A 26,189-nucleotide genomic window follows, 5' to 3' on the forward strand; every position below is an offset into this window, starting at 1 on the left:
GGGTTGCGGGTTTTATATAGTTTGTAACAGGGAAAGGACCCTCGTCTCAGCCACACCTAGCACACCAATTCGGTGAGCGCTGTTAGAAAGCAAGGGGGGCGAGGGAAAATTCCCACAAACTCTATACGCCCAGGCGAATAGCACTCACTGTCATCAGGATTTCACAAAAAGATCTCATTGTGCAAAAGATGGGACTGTAGTTAGGTTTTTTTGTGTGTTTTGGGCTGCTTGGTGTAGTTGAGGAGACAAGTATTTGTAACTAAGGTGAACCTCCCAGGCAGTTTTTGTCTCCTCGCCCATTCCAGGGAAGCAAAGGGAAACACAGTTGTAGCTGTGCTTTTGGTGTAACTTTAAGAATACCTCCCTGAGAGTGGTTTTGGTCCCTTCACAAAATGACTGAAAAAGATAAGAATGCATTTTTTGCTTTGTTAGCAAAACATGGCGCTAGACCTTCTCCAGATGGAGAAAGGTGGGCACAGAATAATTGGTTTAACTTTGAAAACATAGTGAATAGAATATATCCTTTACAACATGATGCTAGATATAAACTGGGCAGAAATAAAACCATTCTTTGCTCAGTTTTGGGGGCCTGTCTCTCGGCAGCCATAGCAACCCGTTTTAAACGGGTAAGTGAAGAAAAAGCAGTAATAGAATCCCTGCAAAATTTGGTAGAAGCTTTGCAAACACAATTAGAACAGGAAAGAATTATTTGCTGCAGACTTCCCTTGCAGAAGGGCGAAGTAAAAACTTAAAATCTGCAGATTCACCCACAGAAATAGAAGGAAAGGAGACATACAACATTAAACAAATCTACCCTCAGAAAGAATTAGAACACATGCAAAATTGTGGGGAAAACTGTTGCTCCAACTTGAGACCTCTCATCAAAACAGAATATAATTCTATAAATGAAGAGGATCATGATCCCCACATAACCACCAAAGAAATACCATACACGGCCACTGAATTAGCTCAATTAAAGAAAGAATACTCCCGCCTCCCAAGTGAATCAGAGACGGAGTATGTTTTTAGAGTTTCCCTCACTGGGGGTGACCAAATTCAATTAAGTGAACAAGAAGCAAGTGGCTATTGGGGACATGGAGTTTTCTTAACAACAGGAAATACATGTGCTCCATGGTCCCTGGCACAGCGTGCAGCTTACTGGGCAGGGGGGTTAAACTCCCTTGAGAGGGGTGACCCTCTGGCAATAGTCGGCACTCCAGACCAACTCCTAGAAAACATACACAAAGCTGCATGCTTGCAAATGATACATGAAAGGAAATTAATCTCTGGCTATGAGTCACCAATGCAACAGCCTGCCAAACCTGAGATCATGACCCCCCTAATTCGAGGTTTGCCAGAATCTCTTAAACCAACAGCAATTCTTCTTCAATAAACAAGAGCATCTATCTCTCCGGCAGAAAGACTTGAAAGATTTCTTGGCCATACAAGAGATCGAAGTGGTTCCACTGACTCCACTGACTCCTCACCTTTTACAACTCCTAGCAGACAATATAACAGCAGTCATAAACTTTGGACATGGAGTGAGGTAGCAGAGGAGTTAATAAGTTACAGTAGAAAATATGGACCAGTGAAGTACTCAGAGGACAAACAAGAAAAACCCAGAGGAGTCAGACACAGTGCCTCTCCTAATGAAAAATCAGAAAAGGGAAAACAAATTTCCAACTGGCAGCAACGGTGGTGGCTAGGACTGAAAAGGGGAGTGCCACGAGAAGTAATGGATAAACTGCCATATGATAAATTGGCTAAAATAATTTCTAATTGGCTCTGACCCAAACATATTGTATTGGAACCATCAAACCGACAACCCAGCGCACCTCCTCTCCGCAAAGACGACAGCCCATCCTCCACTTACTTGGAAATCCAAGCAATTTTTGGACAAAGATCTGCAGAACTAATACCATCTGCTGGATTTAGAGAACCAGTGTTGCAAGAACAGTAGCAGGAGCCAGTGAAGAGAACATCGCTCAGTGTCACTCCAGGCACGGCTGATCCTGGGCACAGCTCAGCCTGTGGGGAGCTCCCATAGCTCTAGCCTTCTCCCTCCCTGATGACAGCTCCCTCCCTCCAGCCCTCAGACCCTGCCCATCCCCCCTTATTCCCTCCCAGCTCATCCCTTTGCTTCACCTTTCATTATTAAACACTTTGGCTTCTTCACTTTACCAGCGTCTCTGTGGAGGTGAAGCGGCGTAAAAACCTGAGCCCTGGCACACACAGGCCCCTGCTGCCGTCCTCTTCCGCGCCGTGTTTTGTGCAGAGACACAGAGGAGCGAGGCCGCGTCAGGCTGGAAAGGTGCCTGTGCTGAAGGTCCAGTTCCACAACACTGTGGCATTTAAGGTCCTACTGAGCAGCCTGAAGCTCCTGGATTTTGGAAGAGCCAACCTGAGTATGCTCTGAACCCAGCTGTGAGGGATTCCATGGCAAGCATCTACAGAGGGCAAAGGAGCTTGGAATGCTGGAAGCTTTCAAGAATAGCTTCCTGAAAGCACAGCAGTGCTCCATCGCTGCACAGGGTCAGGGAGAGGGCAGAAGCAGAGACCATCAGGCCTTAACAGGGAGCTTTGGGTGTGCCTAAGGGCAAGTGAAGAAGCAGCAGCACGGTGGCCGAGACTCGGACGCGTGACCGAGCCAATGGCCCGAGTACCGTCAGGCAGTGCCGGGATCCCGGCTGCGGTTCTGGTCCCCAGAGCTGAGGAATCGCAGCCCCTGCCTCAGAGCCTGTCAGAAAGCCAAGCAAGTGAGAGCAGAGGGAGGGCAGCCTTCCAGTCTCTCCTGGGCATGGCCACAAAGCAGCCCCTGCTTCTCCTTCCTCCGCCTGTGTTTGGGGTGTGCTGATGGCAGCGCCAGCCAGGCTGTGCTCTGTGTTCCAAAGGCTGTGGAGACCGGGCATGAAAAGTGCTGCGTGCACAGCAGAGAGTCCTGGAAGGTGCTGGCAAGAGCATCCTGCGGGAACAGGGCTCTGCTCTCAGGCCGGGAAGAGCCTGGTTTTGCTGCTGTGAGCGCAGGCAGGTGTCGAGGCAGGTGAAGAGGCAGCCGGCAGCTTGTGTTTGTAGAGGGCCTGAGGCTGCATGTGCGAACCTCCACCTGGAACCACACTGGGGGAAATCCCAGCTAGAGCTGGAGCGCCTGTCCAGAAAGCACCAGAAGGAATTCAGCCTTGCCAGGGTTTCTTAAGAGTGTGTTGGTGTTCCCCAGGAAAGGTACACATTTGGGGAAATGCCTCTGGGGGAAGGGGGCTTGCTGCTGAAGGAAAGCGCTTTCCTAGGAGCTCCCAGTGCTGTAGGCGCAACAGTCCCCCTTTGGCTCTCTGTGGTCCTTTCAGTACTTGAGGCCCGTTGCACTTGGCAGATGGACAAGGGCAGGGAGAAGGCTGTGAAGAGCAGGTTTGGAATCCACCTGGACTTGCGGAGACCAAGGCCAGGACCTGCAGCAGGGTCTGTTCCCCCCCGTTTGGACACAGGTGTGAGCAGGAGCATCTCTGTCCAGCTGCCAGCCCCAAAGCTGTCTTTGAGAGCTGTGAATTCAAAGGCCTTCGCGCACACACCTCTCACATCTTACCTGTCTGCTGTGTTTCAACTCTTGGCAATATGCATTTGCCTCTTGCTTGCTGGAAGCTGCTGTGGCCCAAAGGGCCAGCACTGAGCTGGGCTGTGTGGGCCAGGCGGCACGGAGAGTCTTGGCTGATCCTGGGGTGTCCATGGCGTCAGAAAAGGCTTGGAAGGTTTGCCTCCCGGAGGCGCCCTGCTCACTGGCTCTTCCTGTGCATCTTGGAGAGAACCAGGCAGGCATTTCTGGCAGCTGGGCATTAGCAAGCCTTCAAATGGGGGCGTGTTGTGGAGCATGCCCAGATGAGACACCCTGAGAGGAGCTCAGCACTCCTTGCCCCTCTCCGCAGACACGTGAGCGTTGTCTGCTTTCGGGATGACCCCGGCTGTGTCTGGGGGTGCTGCTACATGGACACGAGACAGCCGGTCCTGTTCTGCCGGGTCCCAGCAGTGCCTCACAGCAGTCCTGCATCCCCGTCAGGATGCCGGCCAAGAGAGGTCCTGGAATCTGAGGGAGCTGATTTGAAGCTTGCGCCGGTGCCTACAGGTCAAGGCCAAGGGCGTTCCCTCAGGATAGAGCAGTCCTGAGAGGTCTCTAGAATTCAAAGAAATCAGCAGACAAATGCACTGTCCACCAAAAGCTCTTTGATTGGCAGGAGGTTAGGGCTCTGCACCCCAGCACAAGGCTTCTTTGCCACGTCCAAATTGCAGTGGCTTTCTGTAGGAATTCTATCCAAAATACCTTCTGTCTTTAGACTGCTGAGGTGATTCCATAGGCAGGGGCTTAGAAAGAAACACATTGCGTCAGAGTCCTAGACTTGAAGCTAATGTCTACCTGCTGGCCAGGAGGAGTGTCAGTGCACCAAAGCAGCTCATCTTCCTCACCCCTTCCCTGCACAGGGCTGATTCCGTAGCGGCCCTTAGGTCTTCCCCAAGGCTATGTCTATAGCTTTTTGTCAAGTCACTCTCTTTCCAAGTTAGGCTTCCAGGTTTTTCTTATGTGAACTGGTGCTACCTACTTCTGGATATCTGTGCTAAGTACTCTTCCCTTCTGTCAATTGCCTGTGCTTCCTTATATCAAACAAAGGCCTTGTTTCATTCCTAAATGTGACTGATGCTGGCCCAAGTCTTTTGGCACTGCTTGCTTTCTTGTGGCATGTTTTACCTCCCCCGAGAGTAAAGAGGGAGCTGGAGAAGGAGCTTGCCAGGCTGCTCTCCATCCTTTACCAGCAGTCCCACTTAAGCGGACAAGTCTGAGCTGAGCGCAAATGGAACAGCCGTGCATGGGAAGGGTGGGTGGGAAGGATGATCCAGGAACCGTAGGCCTGGCAGCCTGAGCTTGCTACCGGGGAAGGCCTTGGAGCACATCCTCCTGAGTGCCATGCCACGGCACGTGCAGGGAACCAGGGGGTGGGAAAGCTCTGCGGAGGGATGGGGACAGCTGCGAGTCTTGGCAGGGTGTTGAGCTGGGGTTGGTGTTGCTGGGCGTGTTGTGGAAGGAGTCGTCTGGAAGATGAGAAGTCTAGGCTGGAACTGGAGTCACTTTGAAGGCACCACCTGTGGTATGGCACAGCTTTGGATATGGAGGACAGAAGGAATAGCTGGGACTTATCAAAAGCCTGATGTCTCTGTGGAAGTGAAGAACGACTCAAGAAAAATGCAGAACACTTCCACAAGCCAAATACAGGTCCCAAATGGGAAAACAAACAAACAAAACCTTGTGACCTCCAGAAGGAGCCCATGCACCCTTTGGGCTAGAGCGCTGCAGAAGCCAAGACATAGCGCTTCACTGAGCCAGATGCTCACCTGGAGCACCAGCCCTTTGGTGCCTCAACATGGCAGATCAAAGCCCATTTCCCAGCTGTCACTGGCTGGGGCAAATGCTAGGACCTGGCAGGATTGCAGCACTCAGCATCCTTAGCCAGCAGCAGCAAGTGCTGGCTGGGCAGTAACTTGCACTTCTGCCTTGCACTAAAGACAGCACCCTCCAGAATTGGCATTAGTATCTCAGGAAAATCTTACTCTGCTGTCACCAGAGCTGTCGGGTTGTGGGAACTTTGCTCATTTTGCTCCTCTTTGGCCTCTTCTCCAGCAGAAGAGAGAGCCATCAGCACTGCAGGTGGCTGAGGAGCTACCACTAACTGTAGCAATGTATCTGCAGCAATGTATCTGCATAACTTGGAATACAAAGTGCTCAAGCCCAACTACCACCTAGAGATATTAGTTACAAGTAGCAGCTCTTTGGGAATATATCAAGGCCACAGAGACACAAACTGGTCTAAAAAGAAGAGGAGCCTGGGAAATTGAATACCAGGACAAGAGGAATGAGCTAGAGGCCAAGAAGGCTCGGAATTATAGCCAATCAAATTGCCTAAGGGACGTGAGCTGAGCAAACAAAGCAGACAAACCAATCAAGAAAGGCATGAAGGTGTGAACAGTGGTCTTACAATCTATAAACATAGTGTAATGCAAATATGAAATGGTATCTGCAGAAATCCTATTGGTTGTGCCGTTCAGAGGTACTGAGCTCCCACAAGTATCATTCAGATGTATTTGCTGGCAGGCAGAAATGAGAATTCAGGACTCAAGCTGTAGCCCTAAAGAGCAGGGAGATGCTCGAGGAGGCACCACCTTTGTTTTAGCAATTCAGCAAGTGAGCGAGTCCTTCTGTGAAAGGAACAACTACCCTACTTGCCTTCCTTCTGGCACCTGAGAAGGACAAAGACTGTCCCAAATGCAATTTGCAGGCTGCCACAAGTCTGTGCTACTTGTGTCTTTTCAACACAGCTCTACCCAAAGCTGCAGCCACAGCTGACACCAGAGAGGAAAGCCCCTGAGAGCAGCAGAGTCTGTGGGGGCTGTTGGCATTTATCTCTCCTCCTGTGGCAGTGTTGAGTGCTTTACAAACCTCTCCAAAAGTCCGAGAAACAAAAGAGCCACAAAGAAAAGAGAAAGCATTTAGATCTTGGAGTGCAAGCCAGCCCAGACTGGAGATCTCTGCTGGAAATGCCTAAAACCTGCAGGATGCAGAAGGGCTCTGTCAGAAGGCAGATGAGGCATTTTGCTCTCAAGTGCATGGCCACTGGGCCTGAAGCATTGAGGATGACTACCTCAGCTGAGAAGGAGAGTTTCTTCTTTCTTCTCGGGTTTCAGTCTCTAAAATATGCAGTTCTAATCCTGACCATGGAGTATTTCCTTCAGTCAAATCTTGGAAAGAAAGCTATGATAGGGGGTAGGTTTCTCTTTCAGGCAAGCAAGATTCTTCTCCCTCTGAACGTGTGGCCAGCTGATTATAGCTATACAAAAATGCAGAGGAAATTTACAGACTGCTGTCTCACGCTTGAGAGACCAGGAGATCTACCAGGTCATTTTCCTTGCTCCAGGCAAGACCTTGGCAGTGTGACCATTTGACAATTTGACAATGCCTTCTTGCCACGCTTACAAATTCTGACTGGTACTGAGAGATGTGACAGTCTAGCCTCAGTGTCTGAACATTTTTGCAGCTTGCCTGACTTCAGACTTGATAGATATTCTACCAGGAAAACACCTGGCCCATGGTTTTGTGGTTGGACTCACTCGCTGCCGATATTTTTGACTTTGATGGATTTTCTCATGGGATTTTCCATGCTCACAATTGTCCCTGAGGAAAACAAAATTCAAGATGCTCGCTTTGAAGCAGAGATCCCAGTTTCCAGGAGACACCTAAAAAGGCAGCCCCATTGCTGGGGCTCTGAACACTTTGTGGTCAGCTGGCTAACAACAACCAAACAACCAGACAGACAGCTCTGAAGCAGAAATGGCCAGAAGAGACTGATTTTCTCCAGAAGTTCCTCTGGGGAATCCTAAATGTCCCTGTGATATCAAACTGAGGAGGAACATTTGGTCCAGCTACGCTGCCACGTGCACACAATACGCTATCCTCCAGACAACAATGTTGGGGTAACCGGAGCCGCAGGAGAAGAGCCTCATGCTTTCATGGTCAGCAAATCTCGTTTATTTCAGGTAGCATACACACATTTATATCTTCTATAATCAGCTCATACATATTGCAAAAGTTAAGCTCAGGATTGGTGCTCAGACTAAAAGTCAGCTACGCCTCTTTCTACATTTCTTTGTGGTTACATAGTTTGAGTAAGTTTTAGTTTTACCGTGCTTCTCCCTCATATCTTTCAGCTACAAGGTCTTGTTATCGTATTCCAGCTGTGCTCAAGGACATACGAAGCTTACTGCCTTGCTGGTTTTCATGAGAGTGCCTGTGTGCTCAGCAAAGCTCTCTCATGTCTGCGCGACCTCTTGCAGCTAGCCAGTTATCAATCACACTCTCCACACAACAAATACACAAGACGTACTCAGTAGCTCCAGGGAGTCCTCCTCAATTTGCTGTTGCTGAGCAGCAGCTGTGTCAGCACAGGAGATGAACCGACTGCCCGGGATCACCGTCTCAGCTTGGGGAGCTAAGGCTCCTTGACACAATGCTCCTGCTGCAGCTGGTTTGGTGCAAGAGCCTGTGTAGATCTGGGAGAAGAAATGAGTTTGGTTCAGAAAGGTGGCTGGCAGAGATGACCCTGAGATGCCATTCCAAATGCAAGCCATTAGGAAGATGCTGTCAGCCTGCCACACGCAGGGCTCTTCAAACGGATTTTTTGCACGTCCACTTCCCTTTGACTGGATGGGCCAAAACCAAAGGCTGGTGTTACTGGAGTTCATGGTCAGATTTATTTTCCGTTTTCAGGGATTTTCTGAAGGAGGACTGCCACAAGGACCATATTCCACTTCCTCCCAAGGGCTCTTTTCCCCCTCCAAGGGCTGCAGACACTCTTGCAGTTCCTTGTTCTAATGTTCTACCTCCTCCCACAGAGTGCTCTTGTCCTCCACCACGTTCAGGTCATGCTCAACCAGCAGCACTTCTGGTGGAGACAGTTCCTGCGCCTCATGCTGACCTTGGGGCTCCTCCTCCTCAGTCATTTGCTGGAAGCCTTTGCAGGCTGCCTGGCCAGATGTCAACAGTTTCACCTCGAGTCAGACAGAACAAAGCAGTCAGAGACTACAGCTTGTCCCTGTTAGCCAAGAGTCATCCGCTGTGAGCAAAGGGAAAGAAGAGATTTACAAGGGCTACAGACAGCTTGTTTCCATCCTCTGTCTTGGACACAATGTTCCATAGTTAAAACACCTCAAGAAACAAGGAGAGCAGGAAGAGGCCAGCAGGAATCAGTTTGGATGACTGCTGGCCAAAAGGCCAAAGGACTACTTCCATTGTCCAGGGCAGCAGTTGAGATTCAAGATACCAAGAAATGTCCTTCAGAACAGCTGTGACAGACACGACAGCAGGATGGCACTCAGAGGCATCACCCCAACCCCCTACACATAGTTTCATATATTAAATCACTTCCACAAAATTAATTGCATCAGAATAGAGGTCGCTTTAAAAGTCTCTGGTGGTCATTTGGGAAAGATCTCATGCCTCAAATTCTCCTTTGATGGTCAAGAGCCTCTGAAAAAAAATTTCTTCCTCTTAAATACGTCGAAGCTATCTTTTCAGCAGTTCCACTCTCTTTATTCTCCCACCTAAGATAACCACTTGCACTGCTAGGAGGGAATACAGGACTAACAACTGTCTGGTAAAGCTTAAGGAATTCACAGTTTGTTACGGTCAAACATTTCCCCAACATTTTCCACTGCACTCTCTTGCCAGCAGACATCACCAACCTGTTCCATTCCCCTTGCAGAACCCTGTACCTGCTATCCATGGGCAGCCAGGAGGAGAGGCAGTCACAGAGGAGACGCACCTGCCACACCAGGCAGCAACCAAAACCCTCTCGAGTCACAGCTGCAGGCCTGTAACTGCACAGAATGCTCTGGCTGCCCCACTCCTTCTGGCCTTTTGGCTGGAAATGCGTTTTCTGCCTCATGTAGAAGTACCACAGCTGTGCAAACAAGGGCGGATGGGCCATATTCCAAAGGCACCGCAGTGTGGAGGAAGTGGTGCCCTAATGACTGAAAAATAAAACAACACACTTTTGCGACATTACTGTAGCAGGTAATGTCAAATCTGGCCTTTAACTGGAGGCCTCCAGGGGCAGATATGGAAAAACACCCGCCCCACATAGGGCAAATGTGGTCTAACAAGTGTGGAACATTAGCATAATTGACAAGAATTCCCAAATAGAAGCACAAATAATGAGGAAATATTCCTGCTTTGCTCCCACCTCCTCTGGAGCCCCTCTTTCTTGCTCCTAGCTGTACTGCCTATCAGTACTGCTGTTTCAACCTTGGCTCCCAGAGGAGGCAAGATAAGATAGGAGCCTTTGGAACGTGTTTTGTCTTTCTGCCTATCAGAGGAGGAAAAGTACTGAAGTTACCTAGGAACTATATAACTATGCAACAGTAGTCTACAGAGCTAGGAATATATATGAAGGAAATAGAAAAGCAGAAATCATGTTGGCATTAGAAGGAGATCATTCCCCAATTCCTAACCATACCAAAATCACCATCAGCAGGATTTTCCATCTTGAAAAAACAATGGACAATTCAGAAAGGTAATGTAGATTTTATGCACAGGGTGACAAGGAAGGGAATCTTCCAATGGAGTTGAGGTTTGATAGAGTTTTTATTCTGACTCCCACTCAGGGCTTGAACTGGAGAGAGTCATCCTGAAATGGTCGTCACCACCTCCTGAACTGCCTGCATTGCTTCACTGCAATGATCAGAGATGCCCATCTGGAGAGAGGCTCGGCTGGCATCAAATAGAGTTGCAGCACAAAGGGAAAACAACAATAACAACAGCAGCAGCAACAACAACAGCAATAATGGAACCATTACTTTGCAAACTCAGTGCCTCAGTGGATCAAGAGAGATTCCCTGGTTTCCAGAAATATGCTGAAATAGGACTGGCAGGACACTCTGCACCTCTGCCTTCATGTCCAGGACCTTGCTATCACAGGCTCATATGGTCCACAATCCCACTAATCCATTCATCAAGGTGTCTTCAGCAGCAGCAGTGGTGCAGCTGAAAAACGTCAGGCAGCAGTTCCCATTCCCTGTGCATGCATGGCAGTGGGGCCAGCACTGCCAGGGCCAGGGCAGAGAGCACAGGCAGCACCAATGCCGAGGAGCCACTGCTCTGACACTGCCAGTGGGACTTCCACTGAGATGAGGCATCTGGGCGTGCCCTGAGTACTGAGATGGTTTTTGCAGTGCGACGAGGCAGTTCAGGTGCCTACCTGAGCCTTGAGTAGGCAGCAGCTAGCTCTGCCAGCAGCACCATATGGCCAGAGAGCTGCTGTGTTTCAGACTCACAGCAAAGCCCACCCAGCAGGACAATTTCCATGTCAGAACTGCAGAAGTGCTTTCCTCTTGTTACCTTGGTGCATCCCAGAGCGGAAGTTTGGACTCCGTGACAGAGAATCTGCTCACCCAAGTGACTGACGACTCCGCTCACAAGGCGTTCAGCACAACCAGAGTGTTGGCAATCCCTGTGGGACCAGCTGAAGATGCCATTGCAGCCGAGGGGACAGCACCACTGCCTGGAAAAGGACAATTCTGGTGAAGTACTAAGGACACAACAACAGGCCCTAAGCCAAAGCTAACCTCCAGACGACCCTTCCAACTAAACATTGTATTTGTATTGGCTCATAAACAAAACAGGCATGACCATTACCGGTATGATAGATGAATCCGGTTGGTAGTGCAACAGGTGTTTACCTTTCCACACTTAGAAGCCAGACAAGGCCACGGAATCAGATCTGTGTGGTCTTGTTTGAAGATATATGGTCAAAGCAGACTGCCTTGGTTCCTCTCTGAGCCCGGGCCGAGAGAAGGATGAAATCAGATGTTCCTGCACTAGAAGTTTTGGTAGCTTGTTTATTCAACAGAATAAAATCTGGGGCCTCTAACAGCAAAGTCTGTGGCCTGGCCTGTGGGTGGGCGAGCTGCATAGGAATCCCTGGTTCCTGGGAGTGCATTTCCAATCCTTTGGTGTGACAGGGGCTCGCCAGCTGACGAGTGTGTCAGGAGGATGGCAAAGCATATGGGTAACTGGCCATGTGCCTTTCTTAATCCCTACAGGCAGTCTTCTGCTGTAACAATCAGGTGCATTGCTTAGCTTATCCTTTGGTACTCCTTTGCTGCTTTGCACTCCAGCAAAAGCCGCTTATTGCTTACGCTGGTGTTGGCATCTCTGGTGCTGACTGCTGGCAAAACAGCGACACGTTTGCTTCAGAGTTGGACTAGGTGGATGCACAAGATGGCAGCCAGGGCTGAGGCAGCCAAGAACAACATGGCGGCCAGGGCTGGAGCAGCCATGCCCAAGATGGAGGCCAGAGAGCAGAGGCAGCCACGCACAAGATGGTGGCTGGGGCAGGCCGAGCCCTCAGCCGTCTGTTGAAATGGACATTAACAGACACCCGGGAAACGGAGACGGCGTGGCACCTCTGCTCTGTGCACACCGACATAGACCAGCCACTTTGGAATGTCGGCTGGCAGTATTTTGATGTCGAGGCAATTCAAATAGGTGAACAGAGGAAGAAACTCCAGGGTTTGAATGTTTTGAAATAAAAACTTTTCTTTTTTTTTCCAGAAGACGGCCAAAAGCATTTCTTGTGCAGATGGACTTGGTTTAGCATCAAGAAGCATCACAAGTGGTTTCGTCCAGGCAGGAGTCACAGTGACTGTGAGGCGATGAAAACGGAGATGGGATCCGCTTGAGGCGGATGGTGCAGTGGCTGCTCACCTGCCATGCGTATCCCTCGTGGTACCTCTTTACTTAGAACACTGTGAAGACCCTATAGAATTGAAATACAAATCAAAACTGCAGCAGGAAGTGCAGTGCAGCTGAGGTTGTTCTTAATGGGATTCTTCAAGCTGAGCAGAGACATTCTGTTCAGCAGACGCACAGGCAGGGGCTTCTTGGAGCGCTGCTGTGGCGCCCATTATTTGGAGTAGGGGATGACAGGAGAAAAGAAGAGAAGCCCCTCAGCTTCTGAAGAGGAACAGTCACTGACAGGAAGCAGTGGCTTAAGAAATGTGAGGGGAAAAAAAGGCAGCGAACGTGAGGTGGCAAGTGTGAGAAATGTGAATGAAAAAAGGAGGGAAGTGTGAGGGAAGAAAAGGGTAGGAAACCTGAGTGGGAAATGGTGAAAAATGTGAGTGACAATAGGAGAGGAAGGTGAGAGGAGGAAAAGGCAGGAAACACAACGGGAAAATTCTAAAAACATGAGGGGGAAAGGGTGAGAACTATAGGGGGAAAACATGGAAGGAAATGTGAGGGGGAAAGAGTGAGAAACTTTACTGGCAAAGAGAGAGAAAGGGGCAGAAAACGTGAGGGGAACATGGTGAGAATCCTGCGGGGAAAAGAGTGAGAAACCAGAGGGCAGAAAAAGGCAGAAAACATGAGGGGAAAGAAAGGTGGGAAGTTTGATGGGAAAAGTGGCAGAAAACAGGAGTGAATAAAGGGCAGAAAATGCAAGAGGAGAAGTATAAGGAACGTGACAGGGAAAGAATGCTAAACGTGAGGGGAAAAGTGTGAGAAATGTGAGAGGAAAAGGGCGAGAAACAGGAGGGTGAAAGTGAGAAACGGGAAGAGAAAATGCTGAGGAAAATGACGGAGAAAAGGAGAGAAACGTGAGGGGAGAAAAGGGCAGGATAAGTGAGGGAAAAATGGGGAGAAGCATGAGGGAAGAAAAAACCAGGAAAGAGTGGGAAGGTGGGAAAAGGTGAGAGGTAAAGCAGGAGGAAAGTGAGCTGAGGAGGGTGGGAAAAATGAGAAAAAGTTGGGAGGGGAAAACGACAGGAAAACTGTGAGAATTGTGAGTGGGAAGGGGGGGAAATGTGAGACGGGAAAGAAGAGGAAATGTGAAGAGAGAAAAGGAGAGCAGGCAGTGTTGGCATAACAGCTGAAATGATTCCTAACACATTCCCCCATACATTTGCCCACTTATTGGACAAGCCCGGGGTTTCCATGTATGTACGTCTCTATCACCGCCTGGATTCCTACTTGGAAGCAATACAAGGGGCCAGGTCTGCCCGCCAGCAGCAGCAGCTGCTCCAAGCCGGGAACGCGACATGTGGTGCTGATTTCCAGAGGCTTCTGTGTCCCAGGCGAAGCCAAGGCAGGAGTGGGTTGAAAGGTGCTGGCACTGCTGCTGCTCTGTGCCAGAGAGCCCTGGCTGGGCGGGGCACGGCGCCCACTGCGCTGCGGGCTCTTTCTCCTGCCAGAGCTGGGCACATCTGGCAAGAAATCATGATGGCTTGTGGGGAAACCAAGGGCTTTGTGGAGGCTGCATTCCTCAGAACACAGCCGGGCCACCTGCAGCACAGATCTTTGGCCCCCAAGAATGGAAACCAGAGGGAAACAGCTGGAAGAAGTTTCATTCTCACCTTTCAACAGAAGGGACTAAAATGGAAGTTCCCAAGCAGGGCCTGGTCCCCGGTGCCAGCTCAGTGTGAGAAAGGAGGCATGACTTTATTTCAGTGCTGGCTGTGTGGGGAATCACTCCTCTAACATGTGCTCACTCAGAAATCTCACCTACTGATTTGTAACCATGGAAATAAGACCCACTTATTACTTTGCAGAAACTCACAGGCTAAATATTCCCTGAAATTATTGGACAAATTTAAATCACGTCTCAGAAGTGAAGAACGAGAGAGTAGGGGTCTCTTAAGGATCTCTGGTGGTCATTCGGGGAACATCCCATTCCTCAAATTCTCCTCTGATGCTCAAGAGCCTCCTAGAACCAATTGCTTCCCCTTGAATGCATTCCAGCTACCTTCTTAGGAGGACTACTCTATTCTCAAGGCTAAGGTAGCCACTTGCACACATTAATCAGTGCACTGGAGGAAATAGACGGCTCAACACTCTCTGTTAATGCTAAGGGAATTCGTGATTTGTTTCAGTTCAAGATTTTCTCAGCACCTTCCTTCTCTGGGAATTGCTCCCAAGCATTTTGTCACTACACCTTGAAAATGTGTTTGCTGACTGAAGCCACATTGTGTCTTTCCTTCAGAAATTAATCAAGAAAACACCAATTACCTACTGAAAGCCTTCTGCTCCCATCCAAATCAGTTCACTGCTCAAGCGCAAGCCACAGGCTCATCCCCGATTCCTTCTGTGAGATACAGGGCAACATTTTGCTGCAGTTGGAAGATGATTAGAAAAATGAATGAAAATTGTTGGTTCTAGGCATTGTTATTTATGGCTTGGATTTGTCCTAGTTAATTTGTTGGCTTTTGATGTGAGATGGGAGAGGGGCCAGCTTGAAGCCCAGACCAAAAGGGAAGTAGGAGAAGAGGGGAGGGGACAGAAAAGTAGGCGGTCGGGAGAGAATAAAAGTTCCCCAGTACCCAGCCAAAGGGAAAGGGCACACGGTTCGCCCTGGGCTGGGAAAAGCAATAAAAAGCAGCATTCCATTTACAGTGGGTGTGTGTGTTTGGCTCTTGGGGCAAGCTGTCCCTGCCTCGCCCTGGCCTCAGTTCCCCCAGCAGAAGTGCCGTGCCTGAAGGACGCTGCTCTGTGCTGGAGCCTGCGGAGCAGCCCGGCTCCCTCCCCTGTGCCCGGAGTGCTGCACACACTGCTCACCTTTGCCAGGAGTTACAGGGCAACCGGCACAAGAGTGGGAATCCTCAGCCAGGCCTGCAGCCCTCGGCTGCCGTTTGCCTTTCTCTGCTCCTGTGCAGACTGCCGATGGCCGATGCCACCCATCTGTGCTGTGCCCAGCTCGGCTATGCTTCCCCTCAGGAGCGGCCGGCTGCCAGTCGGGCTCTGAGAGCTGAGCATTCGCCCACTCCCAGGCCACAAGGGCCTCCTTGCAGCCTGCCTCTGCCCAGGCTCAGGCTGCTCCGGGCTCTGCCAGGGGCCTCCGCCCTGGGCGAGGCTGGGCCCGCTCTCACCTCACAGACACTGACAGCTCTGCACCAGAGGAAACCTCTCCGAGCACTCTCACTGATCTTGCTGATTTCTCACTTGAGCAAGACTCTCCTGAAGCCAAAGAGATTGCACTTCGGGATACAAATCCAAATGGCACCAACCCAAATGCTCTTGAGTCACAGCTGAAGACCTGCATGTGCACAGGATCTTTTGGCTGCCCCACTCCTCCTTTGGTTTTGCCTGCAAATGCCACTGCCCTTTCTGCCTCAAATTGAAGCACCACAGGTGTGCAAAATACGGTCAGTGGGCCGTATGCCAAAGGCACTGTGGTCTGGAGAGGATGACTGAAGCGGAGCCTTCCCCACTTTCAAGGCACACCAAAGAAGCCATCAACGTCGCTCTGCATCTTCAACAGACAACTGAACACTCCAACGGAAACGCTGCACTTATTGTCAGGGTGAGAAAGAACGGAATCTTCCAGATGAGCTTACGATTCAGAAATTTTATTTCCTCATAACCTTATTCTATATAGATAATATAGAATATTAATCCTATAATCCTACTCTACAAGCCTACTCTAAGGTGATTATTGAGATAACCAGTCATTACACGAATGTCACATTCATGTCTACTCCTTCTTCTTCTTCTTCACTGCCGTGATCAGCAGTGTCAGGGTGAACGCTGGATTCGCTGATGTTACAAACGGATGCTGTGCACAGGAAAAAAATTAAAACCACAAACCAAAAATCAATGAACCATGACTTTCCAAGCTGAGTGCTTCACAGGCTCAGTCAGGGTCCCTCTGGTTCCTAGAAAGAGCCAGAGACAGGACCAATGGGACAATCTGCACCTACAGCTTCATAGGAGGACCTTGGCATCATAGACAAACCTGACCCAGAATCCCACTCATCTGTTTATTCTGGTGTCTTCATCTTGATGAGACTTTTGCCCTGCCAGGGCTCTAGAAATGGTGCTTTCTGTCCCTGGGGTTTCCTCCTGCCCACAGATGTTGTATGGGAAGTTGAAAGCCATCTTCTCTTGCTTTCTGTGCAGCTTCTTCCAGACAACAGGCATGAGCAGGTTGCGCTCTCAGAGATGCCATGCCAGACTCAGGGAGAGCTGTTGCCAGCCCAAGAGCAGGAAGAGCAGCTCAGGCAGCAGGTGGAAGAGCCACAGGAGAATGAAGAGGTAGCTGACAGAGTGAAGGGCAGGAAGAGGGGCATAAAACAGAGCTCTTGGGACTGAGGAGACCAGGAGTCCCAGAGGCACAGAAAGCATCGAGCCTTGTCATGTGCAGAGATCGGCACTGGGAAAGGAGGTTGGCAGTGGAAGCAGAGGTGGGCAGGGACGCAGAAAGAAGTGGCTGAGTGAATGTGATTTTGAGGCTGAAAGAGGAAAAAGCTGAGCCTGATGGCAGCTCCCTGTCACTTGCTCTGCGTTTGTGTGTGCAGAATATCAAGGCAGAGCCACAAGCAGAGCTGCCTGAAGCTCAGAGTGACATTAAGGCACTGAAGAGGAGCAACAGAGAAGACATGATGGAGATTCATCTCCAAGAGGAGATGAATGATGAAACATCCTCTCTCTCTTTTTTTACAGAACATCAAGGAACAGCTGCAAGCAGGGCTGCAGGAAACGGAGGCTAGGATCAAGGCAAGGGAGAAGAGGCTGGAGGAAGAAAGGAAACTCATGAGAGACATAATTAATGTCCTCCCTCAAAGTCCAGAAAAGCAAGTGAGTGAAACAGCAATAACCGCCACAGTCACCAAGCTGGTGCTTTCTGCCCTTCTTGCCTTTCCACTGCAGAGCAGCAGGCAAGTGGGGTGATGCCTCTGAGGGCCATCCTGTTGTAGTGTCTGTGGCAGCCGTTCTGAAGGACATTTCCTGGTATCTTGAATCTCAACTGCTGCCCTGGACAATGGAAGTAGTCCTTTGGCCTTTTGGCCAGCAGTCATCCAAACTGACTCCTGCTGGCCTCTTCCTGCTCTCCTCGTTTCTTGTGGTGTTTTAACAGTGGAACATGGTGCCCAAGACGGAGGATGGAAACAAGCTGTCTGTAGCCCTTGTAAATCTCTTCTTTCCCTTTGCTCACAGCTGATGACTCTAGGCTGACAGGGACAAGCTGTAGTCTCTGACTGCTTTATTCTTTTTGACTCGAGGTGGAAGTGTTGACGTCTGGCCAGGCACCCTGCAAAGGCTTCCAGCAAATGACTGAGGAGGAGGAGCCCCAGGATCGGCGTGAGCCACAGGAACTGCCTCCACCAGAAGTGCTGCCGGTTGAGCATGACCTGAACGTGGTGGAGGACAAGAGCACTCCGTGGGAGGAGGTAGAACATTTGAACAAGGAGCTGCAAGTGTGTCTGCAGCCCTTGGAGGGGGAAAAGAGCCCTTGGGAGGAGGTGGAATGGTCCTTGTGGCAGTCCTCCTTCAGAAAATCCCTGAAAATGGAAGATGAATCTGGCCATGAACTCCAGTAAAACCAGCCTTTGGCTTTGGCCCATCCAGTCAAAGGGAAGTGGACGTGCAAAAAATCCATTTGAAGAGCCCTGCGTGTGGCAGGCTGACAGCATCTTCCTAAGGGCTGGCATTTGGAACGTATCTCAGGGTCATCTCTGCCAGCCACCTTTCTTAAACAAACTCATTTCTTCTCCCAGATCTACACAGGCTCTTTCACCAAACCAGCTGCAGCAGGAGCATTGTGTCAAGGAGCCTTTGCTCCCCAAGCTGAGACGGTGATCCCGGGCAGTCGGTTCATCTCCTGCGCTGACACAGCTGCTGCTCAGCAACAGCAGATCGAGGAGGACTCCCTGGAGCTACTGAGTACGTCTTGTGTATTTGTTGTCTGGAGGATAGCGTATTGTGTGCACGTGGCAGCGTAGCTGGACCAAATGTTCCTCTTCAGTTTGATATCACAGGGACATTTAGGATTCCCCATAGGAACTTCTGGAGAAAATCAGTCTCTGCTGGCCATTTTTGCTTCAGAGCTGTCTGTCTGGTTGTTTTGTTGTTGTTACCCAGGCGACCACAAAGTTTTCAGAGCCCCAGCAATGGGGCTGCCTTTTGTGCCTCCTGGAAGCTGGGATCTCTGCTTGAAAGTCAGCATCTTGAATTTTGTTTTCCACAGGGACATTTTTGAGCATGGAAAATCCCATGACAAAATCCATCAAAATCAAAAATATCGGCAGCGGGTGAGTCCAACCACAAAACCATGGGCCAGGTGTTTTCCTGGTAGAATATCTATCAAGTCTGAAGTCAGGCAAGCTGCAAAAATGTTCAGACACTGAGGCTAGATTGTCCCATCTCTCAGTACAGAATTTGTAAGCGTGGCCAGAAGGCATTGTCAAATTGTCAAATTGTCACACTGCCAAGGTCTTGCCTGCAGTAGGCAACAGGACCTGGTAGATCTCCTGGTCTCTCAAGCGTGGGACAGTGGTGTGTTAATTTCCTCTGCATTTTTGTATAGCTATAATCAGTTGGCCACATGTACAGAGGGAGAAGAATTGTGCTTGTCTGAAAGAGAAACCTACCCCCTATCAAAGCTTTCTTTCCAAGAGTTTGCTGAAGGAAATACTCCATGGTCAGGATTAGAACTGCATAATTTAGAGACTGAAACCCGAGAAGAAAGAAGAAACTCTCTTTCTGAGCTGAGGCAGTCATCCTCAATGCTTCAGGCCCAGTGGCCATGCACTTGAGAGCAAAATGCCTCATCTGCCTTCTGACAGAGCCCTTCTGCATCCTGCAGGTTTTAGGCATTTCCAGCAGAGATCTCCAGTCTGGGCTGGCTTACACTCCAAGATCTAAACGCTTTCTCCTTTCTTTGTGGCTCTTTTGTTTCTCAGACTTTTGGAGAGGTTTGTAAAGCACTCAACACTGCCACAGGAGGAGAGGTAAATGCCAACAGCCCCCACAGACTCTGCTGCTCTCAGGGGCTTTCCTCTCTGGTGTCAGCTGTGGCTGCAGCTTTGGGTAGAGCTGTGTTGAAAAGACACAAGTAGCACAGACTTGTGGCAGCCTGCAAATTGCATTTGGGACAGTCTTTGTCCTTCTCAGGTGCCAGAAGGAAGGCAAGGAGGGAAGTGATTCCTTTCACAGAAGGACTCGCTCACTTGCTGAATTGCTAAAACAAAGGTGGTGCCTCCTCGAGCATCTCCCTGCTCTTTAGGGCTACAGCTTGAGTCCCGAATTTTCATTTCTGGCTGCCAGCAAATACATCTGAATGATACTTGTGGGAGCTCGGTACCTCTGAACGACAGAACCGATAGGATTTCTGCAGAAGCCACTTCATATTTACATTACACTACGTTTATATATTGTAAGACCACTGTTCACACCTTCATGCCTTTCTTGATTGGTTCGTCTGCTTTGTTGGCTCAGCACACGTGCCTGAAGCAATTTGATTGGCTATATTTCCGAGCCTTCATGACCTCTAGCTCATTCTTTTTGTCCTGGTATTCAATTTCCCAGGCTCCTCTTCTTTTTAGACCAGTTTGTTTCTCTGTGGCCTTGATATATTCCCAAAGAGCTGCTACTTGTAACTAATATCTCTAGGTGGTAGTTGGGCTTGAGCACTTTGTATTCCAAGTTATGCAGATACATTGCTGCAGATACATTGCTACAGTTAGTGGTAGCTCCTCAGCCACCTGCAGTGATGATGGCTCTCTCTTCTGCTGGAGAAGAGGCCAAAGAGGAGCAAAATGAGCAAAGTTCCCACAACCCTACAGCTCTGGTGACAGCAGAGTCAGATTTTCCTGAGATAGTAAATGCCAGTTCTGGAGGGTGCTGTCTTTAGTGCAAGGCAGAGGTGCAAGTTTCTGCCCAGCCAGCACTTGCTGCTGCTGGCTAAGGATGCTGAGTGCTGCAGTCCTGCCAGGACCTAGCATTTGCCCCAGCCAGTGACAGCCGGGAAATGGGCTTTGATCTGCCATGTTGAGGCACCAAAGGGCTGGTGCTCCAGGTGAGCATCTGGCTCAGTGAAGCTCTATGTCTTGACTTCTGCAGCACTCTAGCCCAAGGGTGCATGGGCTCCTTCTGGAGGTCACAAGGTTTTGATTGTTTGCTTTCCCATTTGGGACCTGTGTTTGGCTTGTGGAAGTGTTCTGCATTTTTCTTGAGTCATTCTTCACTTCCACAGAGACATCATGCTTTTGATAAGTCCCAGCTATTCCTTCTGTCCTCCATAACCAAAGCTGTGCCATACCACAGGTGGTGCCTTCAAAGTGACTCCAGTTCCAGCCAAGACTTGTCATCTCCCAGACGACTCCTTCCCCAACATGCCCAGCAACACCAACCCCAGCTCAACACCCTGCCAAGATCCGCAGCTGTCCCCATCCCGCCGCAGAGCTTTCCCACCCCCTGGTTCCCTGCACGTGCCGTGGCATGGCACTCAGGAGGATGTGCTCCAAGGCCTTCCCCGGCAGCAAGCTCAGGCTGCCAGGCCTACGGTTCCTGGATCATCCTTCCCACCCACCCTTCCCGTGCTCGGCTGTTCCATTTGCGCTCAGCTCGGACTTGTCCGCTTAAGCGGGACTGCTGGTAAAGGATGGAGAGCAGCCTGGCAAGCTCCTTCTCCAGCTCCCTCTTTACTCTCGGGGGAGGTAGAACATGCCACAGGAAAGCAAGCAGTGCCAAAAGACTTGGGCCAGCATCAGGCACATGTAGGAATGAAACAAGGCCTTTGTTTGATGTAAGGAAGCACAGGCAATTGACAGAAGGGAAGAGTACTTAGCACAGATATCCAGAAGTACTTAGCACCAGTTAACATAAGAAAAACCTCGAAGACTAACTTGGCAAGAGAGTGACTTGACAAAAAGCTATAGACATAGTCTTGGGGAAGACCTAAGGGCGGCTACGGAATCAGCCCTGTGCAGGGAAGGGGTGAGGAAGATGAGCTGCTTTGGTGCGCTGACACTCCTCCTGGCCAGCAGGTGGACATTAGCTTCAAGTCTAGGATTCTGATGCAATGTGTTTCTTTCTAAGCCCCTGCCTATGGAATCACCTCAGCAGTCTAAAGACGGAAGGTATTTTTGATAGAATTCCTGCAGAAACCCACTGCAATTTGGACGTGGTAAAGAAGCCTTGTGCTGGGGTGCAGAGCCCTAACCTCCTGCCAATCAAAGAGCTTTTCGTGGACCATGCATTTGTCTGCTGATTTCTTTGAATTCTAGAGACCTCTCAAGACTGCTCTATCCTGAGGGAACGCCCTTGGCCTTGACCTGTAGGCACTCGCGCAAGCTTCAAATCAGCTGCCTCAGCTTCCAGGACCTCTCTTGGCCGGCATCCTGACGGGGATGCAGGACTGCTGCAAAGAACTGCTGGGACCCGGCAGGACAGGACCGGCTGTCTTGTGTCCACGTAGCAGCACCCCCTGACACAGCCGGGGTCATCCCGAAAGCAGACAATGCTCACGTGTCTGCAGAGAGGGGCAAGGAGCGCTGGGCTCCTCTCACGGTGTCTCAACTGGGCCTGCTCCACAACACGCCCCCGTTTGAAGGCCTGCTAATGCCCAGCTGCCAGAAATGCCTGCCTTGTTCTCTCCAAGATGCACAGGAAGAGCCAGTGAGCAGGGCGCCTTGGGAGGCAAACCTTCCAAGCCTTTTCTGAGGCCACAGACACCCCAAGATCAGCTAAGACTCTCTGTGCTGCCTGGCCCACACAGCCCAGCTCGGTGCCGGCCCTCTGGGCTGCAGAAGCTTGCAGCAAGCAAAAGGGAAATGCATATTGCCAAGAGTTGAAACACAGCAGACAGGTAAGATGTGAGAGGTGTGTGCGCGAAGGCCTTTGAATTCACAGCTCTCAAAGACAGCTTTGGGGCTGGCAGCTGGACAGAGATGCTCCTGCTCACACCTGTGTCCAAAGGGGGGGGAACACACCCTGCTGCAGGTGCTGGCCTTGGTCTCCGCAAGTCCAGGTGGATTCCAAACCTGCTCTTCACAGCCTTCTCCTTTCCCTTGTCCATCTGCCAAGTGCAACGGGCCTCAAGGACTGAAAGGACCACAGAGAGCCAAAGGGGGACAGTTGCTCTGACAGCACCGGGAGCTCCTAGGAAAGCGCTTTCCTTTAGCAGCAAGCCCCTTTCCCCCAGAGGCATTTCCCCAAATGTGTACCTTTCCTGGGGAACACCAACACACTCTTAAGAAACCCTGGCAAGGCTGAATTCCTTCTGGTGCTTTCTGGACAGGCGCTCCAGCTCTATCTGGGATTTCACCCAGTGTGGTTCCAGGTGGAGGTTCGCACATGCAGCCCCAGGCCCTCTACAAACACAAGCTGCCGGCTGCCTCTTCACCTGCCTCGACGCCTGCCTGCGCTCACAGCAGCAAAACCAGGCTCTTCCCAGCCAGAGACCAGAGCCCTGTTCCCGCCGGATGCTCTTGCCAGCACGTTCCAACACTCTCTGCTGTGCATGCAGCACTTTTCATGCCCGCTCTCCACAGCCTTTGGAACACAGAGCACAGCCTGGCTGGCGCTGCCATCAGCACACCCCAAAAACAGGCGGAAGAAGGAGAAGCAGGGGCTGCTTTGTGGCCATGCCCAGGAGAGACTGGAAGGCTGCCCTCCCTCTGCTCTCACTTGCTTGGCTTTCTGACAGGCTCTGAGGCAGGGGCTGCGATTCCTCAGCTCTGGGCACCAGAACCGCAGCCGGGATCCCGGCACTGCCTGACGGCGCTCGGGCCATTGGCTCGGTCACGCGTCCGAGTCTCGGCCACCGTGCTGCTGCTGCTTCACTTGCCCTAAGGCACACCCAAAGCTCCCTTTTATGGCCTGATGGTCTCTGCTTCTGCCCTCTCCCTAACCCTGTGCAAGGATGGAGCACTGCTGTGCTTTCAGGAAGCTATTCTTGAAAGCTTCCAGCATTCCAAGCTTCTTTGCCTCCTGTAGATGCTTGCCATGGAATCCCTCACAGCTGGGTTCAGAGCATACTCAGGTTGGCTCTTCCAAAATCCAGGAGCTTCAGGCTGCTCAGTAGGACCTTAAACTCCACAGTGTTGTATAACTGGACCTTCAGCACAGGCACCTTTCCAGCCTGACGCGGCCTCACTCCTCTGTGTCTCTGCAGAAAACACGGCGCGGAAGAGGACGGCAGCAAGGGCCTGTGTGTTCCAGGCCTTAGGTTTTTACGCCGCTTCAGCTCCACAGAGATACAAGTAAAGTGAAGAAGCCAAAGTGTTTATTAATGAAAGGCGAAGCAAAGGGATGAGCTGGGAGGGAATAAGGGGGGATGGGCAGGGTTTGAGGGCTGGAAGGAGGGAGCTGTCAGCAGGGAGGGAGAAGGCAGGAGCTATGGGAGCTCCCCACAGGCTGAGCTGTGCCCGGCATCAGCCGTGCCTGGAGTGACGCTGAGCGATGTTCTCTTCACTGGCTCCTGCTACTGTTCTTGGGACACTGGTTCTCTGAATCCAGCAGATGGCCTTAGTTCTGCAGATGTTTGTCCAAAAATTGCTTGGTTTTCCAAGTTAGTGGAGGATGGACTGTCGTCTTTGCAGAGAGGAGGCGCGCTGGGTTGTCGGTTTGATGGTTCCAATACAATATGTTTGGGACAGAGCCAATTAGAAATTATTTTAGACAATTTCTCATATGGCAATTTATCCATTACTTCTCGTGGCACTCGTCTTTTCAGTCCTAGCCACCACCGTTGCTGCCAGTTGGAAATTTGTTTTCCCTTTTCTGATTTTTCATTAGGAGAGGCAACGTGCCTGACTCCTCTGGGTTTTTCTTGTTTGTCCTCTGAGTACGTCACTGGTCCATATTTTCTACTGTAACTTATAAACTCCTCTGCTACCTCACTCCATGTCCAAAGTTTACGATTGCTCTTATATTGTGTGCTAGGAGTTGTAAAAGGTGAGGAGTCAGTGGAGTCAGTGGAACCAGTTCGATCTCTTGTATGGCCAAGAAATCTTTCAAGACTATCTACCAGAGAGATAGATGCTCTTGTTTATTGAAGAAGAATTGCTGTTGGTTTAAGAGACTCTGGCAAACCTCGAATTAGGGGGGTCATGATCTCAGGTTTGGCAGGCTGTTGCATTGATGACTCATAGCCAGAGATTAATTTCCTTTCATGCATCATTTGCAAGCATGCAGCTTTGTGTATGTTTTCTAGGAGTTGGTCTGGAGTGCCGACTATTGCCAGAGGGTCACCCCTCTCAAGGGGGTTTAAACCCCCTGCCCAGTAAGCTGCACGCTGTGTCAGGGACCATGGAGCACGTGTATTTCCTGTTGTTAAGAAAACTCCATGTCCCCAATAGCCACTTGCTTCTTGTTCACTTAATTGAATTTGGTCACCCCCAGTGAGGGAAACTCTAAACACATACTCCGTCTCTGATTCACTTGGGAGGCGGGAGTATTCTTTCTTTAATTTAGCTAATTCAGTGGCCGTGTATGGTATTTCTTTGGTGGTTATGTGGGGATCATGATCCTCTTCATTTATAGAATTATATTCTGTTTTGATGAGAGGTCTCAAGTTGGAGCAACAGTGTTCCCCACAATTTTACATGTGTTCTAATTCTTTCTGAGGGTAGATTTGTTTAATGTTGTCTGTCTCCTTTCTTTCTATTTCTGTGGGTGAATCTGCAGATTTTAAGTTTTTACTTCGCCCTTCTGCAAGGGAAGTCTGCAGCAAATAATTCTTTCTTTCCTGTTCTAATTGTGTTTGCAAAGCTTCTACCAAATTTTGCAGGGATTCTATCACTGCTTTTTCTTCACTTACCCATTTAAAATGGGTTGCTATGGCTGCCAAGAGACAGGCCCCCAAAACTGAGCAAAGAATGGTTTTATTTCTTCCCAGTTTATATCTAGCATCATGTTGTAAAGAATATATTCTATTCACTATGCTTTCAAAGGTAAACCAATTATTCTGTGCCCACCTTTCTCCACCTGGAGAAGATCTAGCGCCATGTTTCGCTAACAAAGCATAAAATGCATTCTTATTTTTTTCAGTCATTTTGTGAAGGGACCAAAACCACTCTCAGGAAGGTATTCTTAAAGTTACACCAAAAGCACAGCTAAAACTGTGTTTCCCTTCGCTTCCCTGGAATGGGCGAGGAGACCAAAACTGCCTGGGAGGTTCACCTTAGTTACAAATAGTTGTCTCCTCAACTACACCAAGCAGCCCAAAACACACAAAAAAACATAACTACAGTCCCATCTTTTGCACAATGAGATCTTTTTGTGAAATCCTGATGACAGGGAGTGCTATTCGCCTGGGCGTATAGAGTTTGTGGGAATTTTCCCTCGCCCCCCTTGCTTTCTAACAGCGCTCACCAAAGTGGCGTACTAGGTGTGGCTGAGACGAGGGTCCTTTCCCTGTTACAAACTATATAAAACCCGCAACCCCTCTGTCCATCAAGATCCTGTCCGTGACGCCAATTTAATGTCAGGGTCCGCAAATATATGCAGGGAACCTGAGGGTTTGTTTTAAGGATCTCAAGGCGCAAAAGACAGAGCAGGGGACAACTCAGTTTACTCAATCAAAAATGCACCTTTATTTAGTGCCAACAAATGCAATAGTGGAGATTTGAAGGGAAATAAAGGATAGCGAGAAAAGAGAAAGAGGAGGTGGGTTATAGCTACCAACAGAGAGACGAAATCCTCGTGGTCCAGCCAATAGATCTGTCTTCTTCTGTGGGGAGATCTCAAAGTCTGTGGTTAACTCAGGGGTCCTTATAGTCCTCTCCGAAGCGACAGGCAGTTGGCCAAACAGGTGGGGGAAATCAGTACAGTGTGTTCGTTTTGAGAACTCAGAACAGGTCAGCCATCAGCAGGTAGAGTGTCAACC

The 26,189-nt window shown here is 49.9% G+C and overlaps 2 pseudogenes; one reads left to right on the plus strand and one right to left on the minus strand.

The window, feature by feature from the left end:
* Positions 1 to 392: 392 nt before the first annotated feature.
* On the plus strand, positions 393 to 1,789 carry LOC136302463 (uncharacterized; annotated as a pseudogene).
* Positions 1,790 to 8,397: 6,608 nt separating this feature from the next.
* Positions 8,398 to 25,355, minus strand: LOC136302464 (uncharacterized; annotated as a pseudogene).
* Positions 25,356 to 26,189: the final 834 nt, after the last annotated feature.

Source organism: Chamaea fasciata, unplaced genomic scaffold (assembly GCF_029207755.1).
Source record: "Chamaea fasciata isolate MVZ Bird 193981 ecotype frontalis unplaced genomic scaffold, bChaFas1.0.hap1 SCAF_29, whole genome shotgun sequence".
Taxonomy (NCBI): domain Eukaryota; kingdom Metazoa; phylum Chordata; class Aves; order Passeriformes; family Sylviidae; genus Chamaea; species Chamaea fasciata.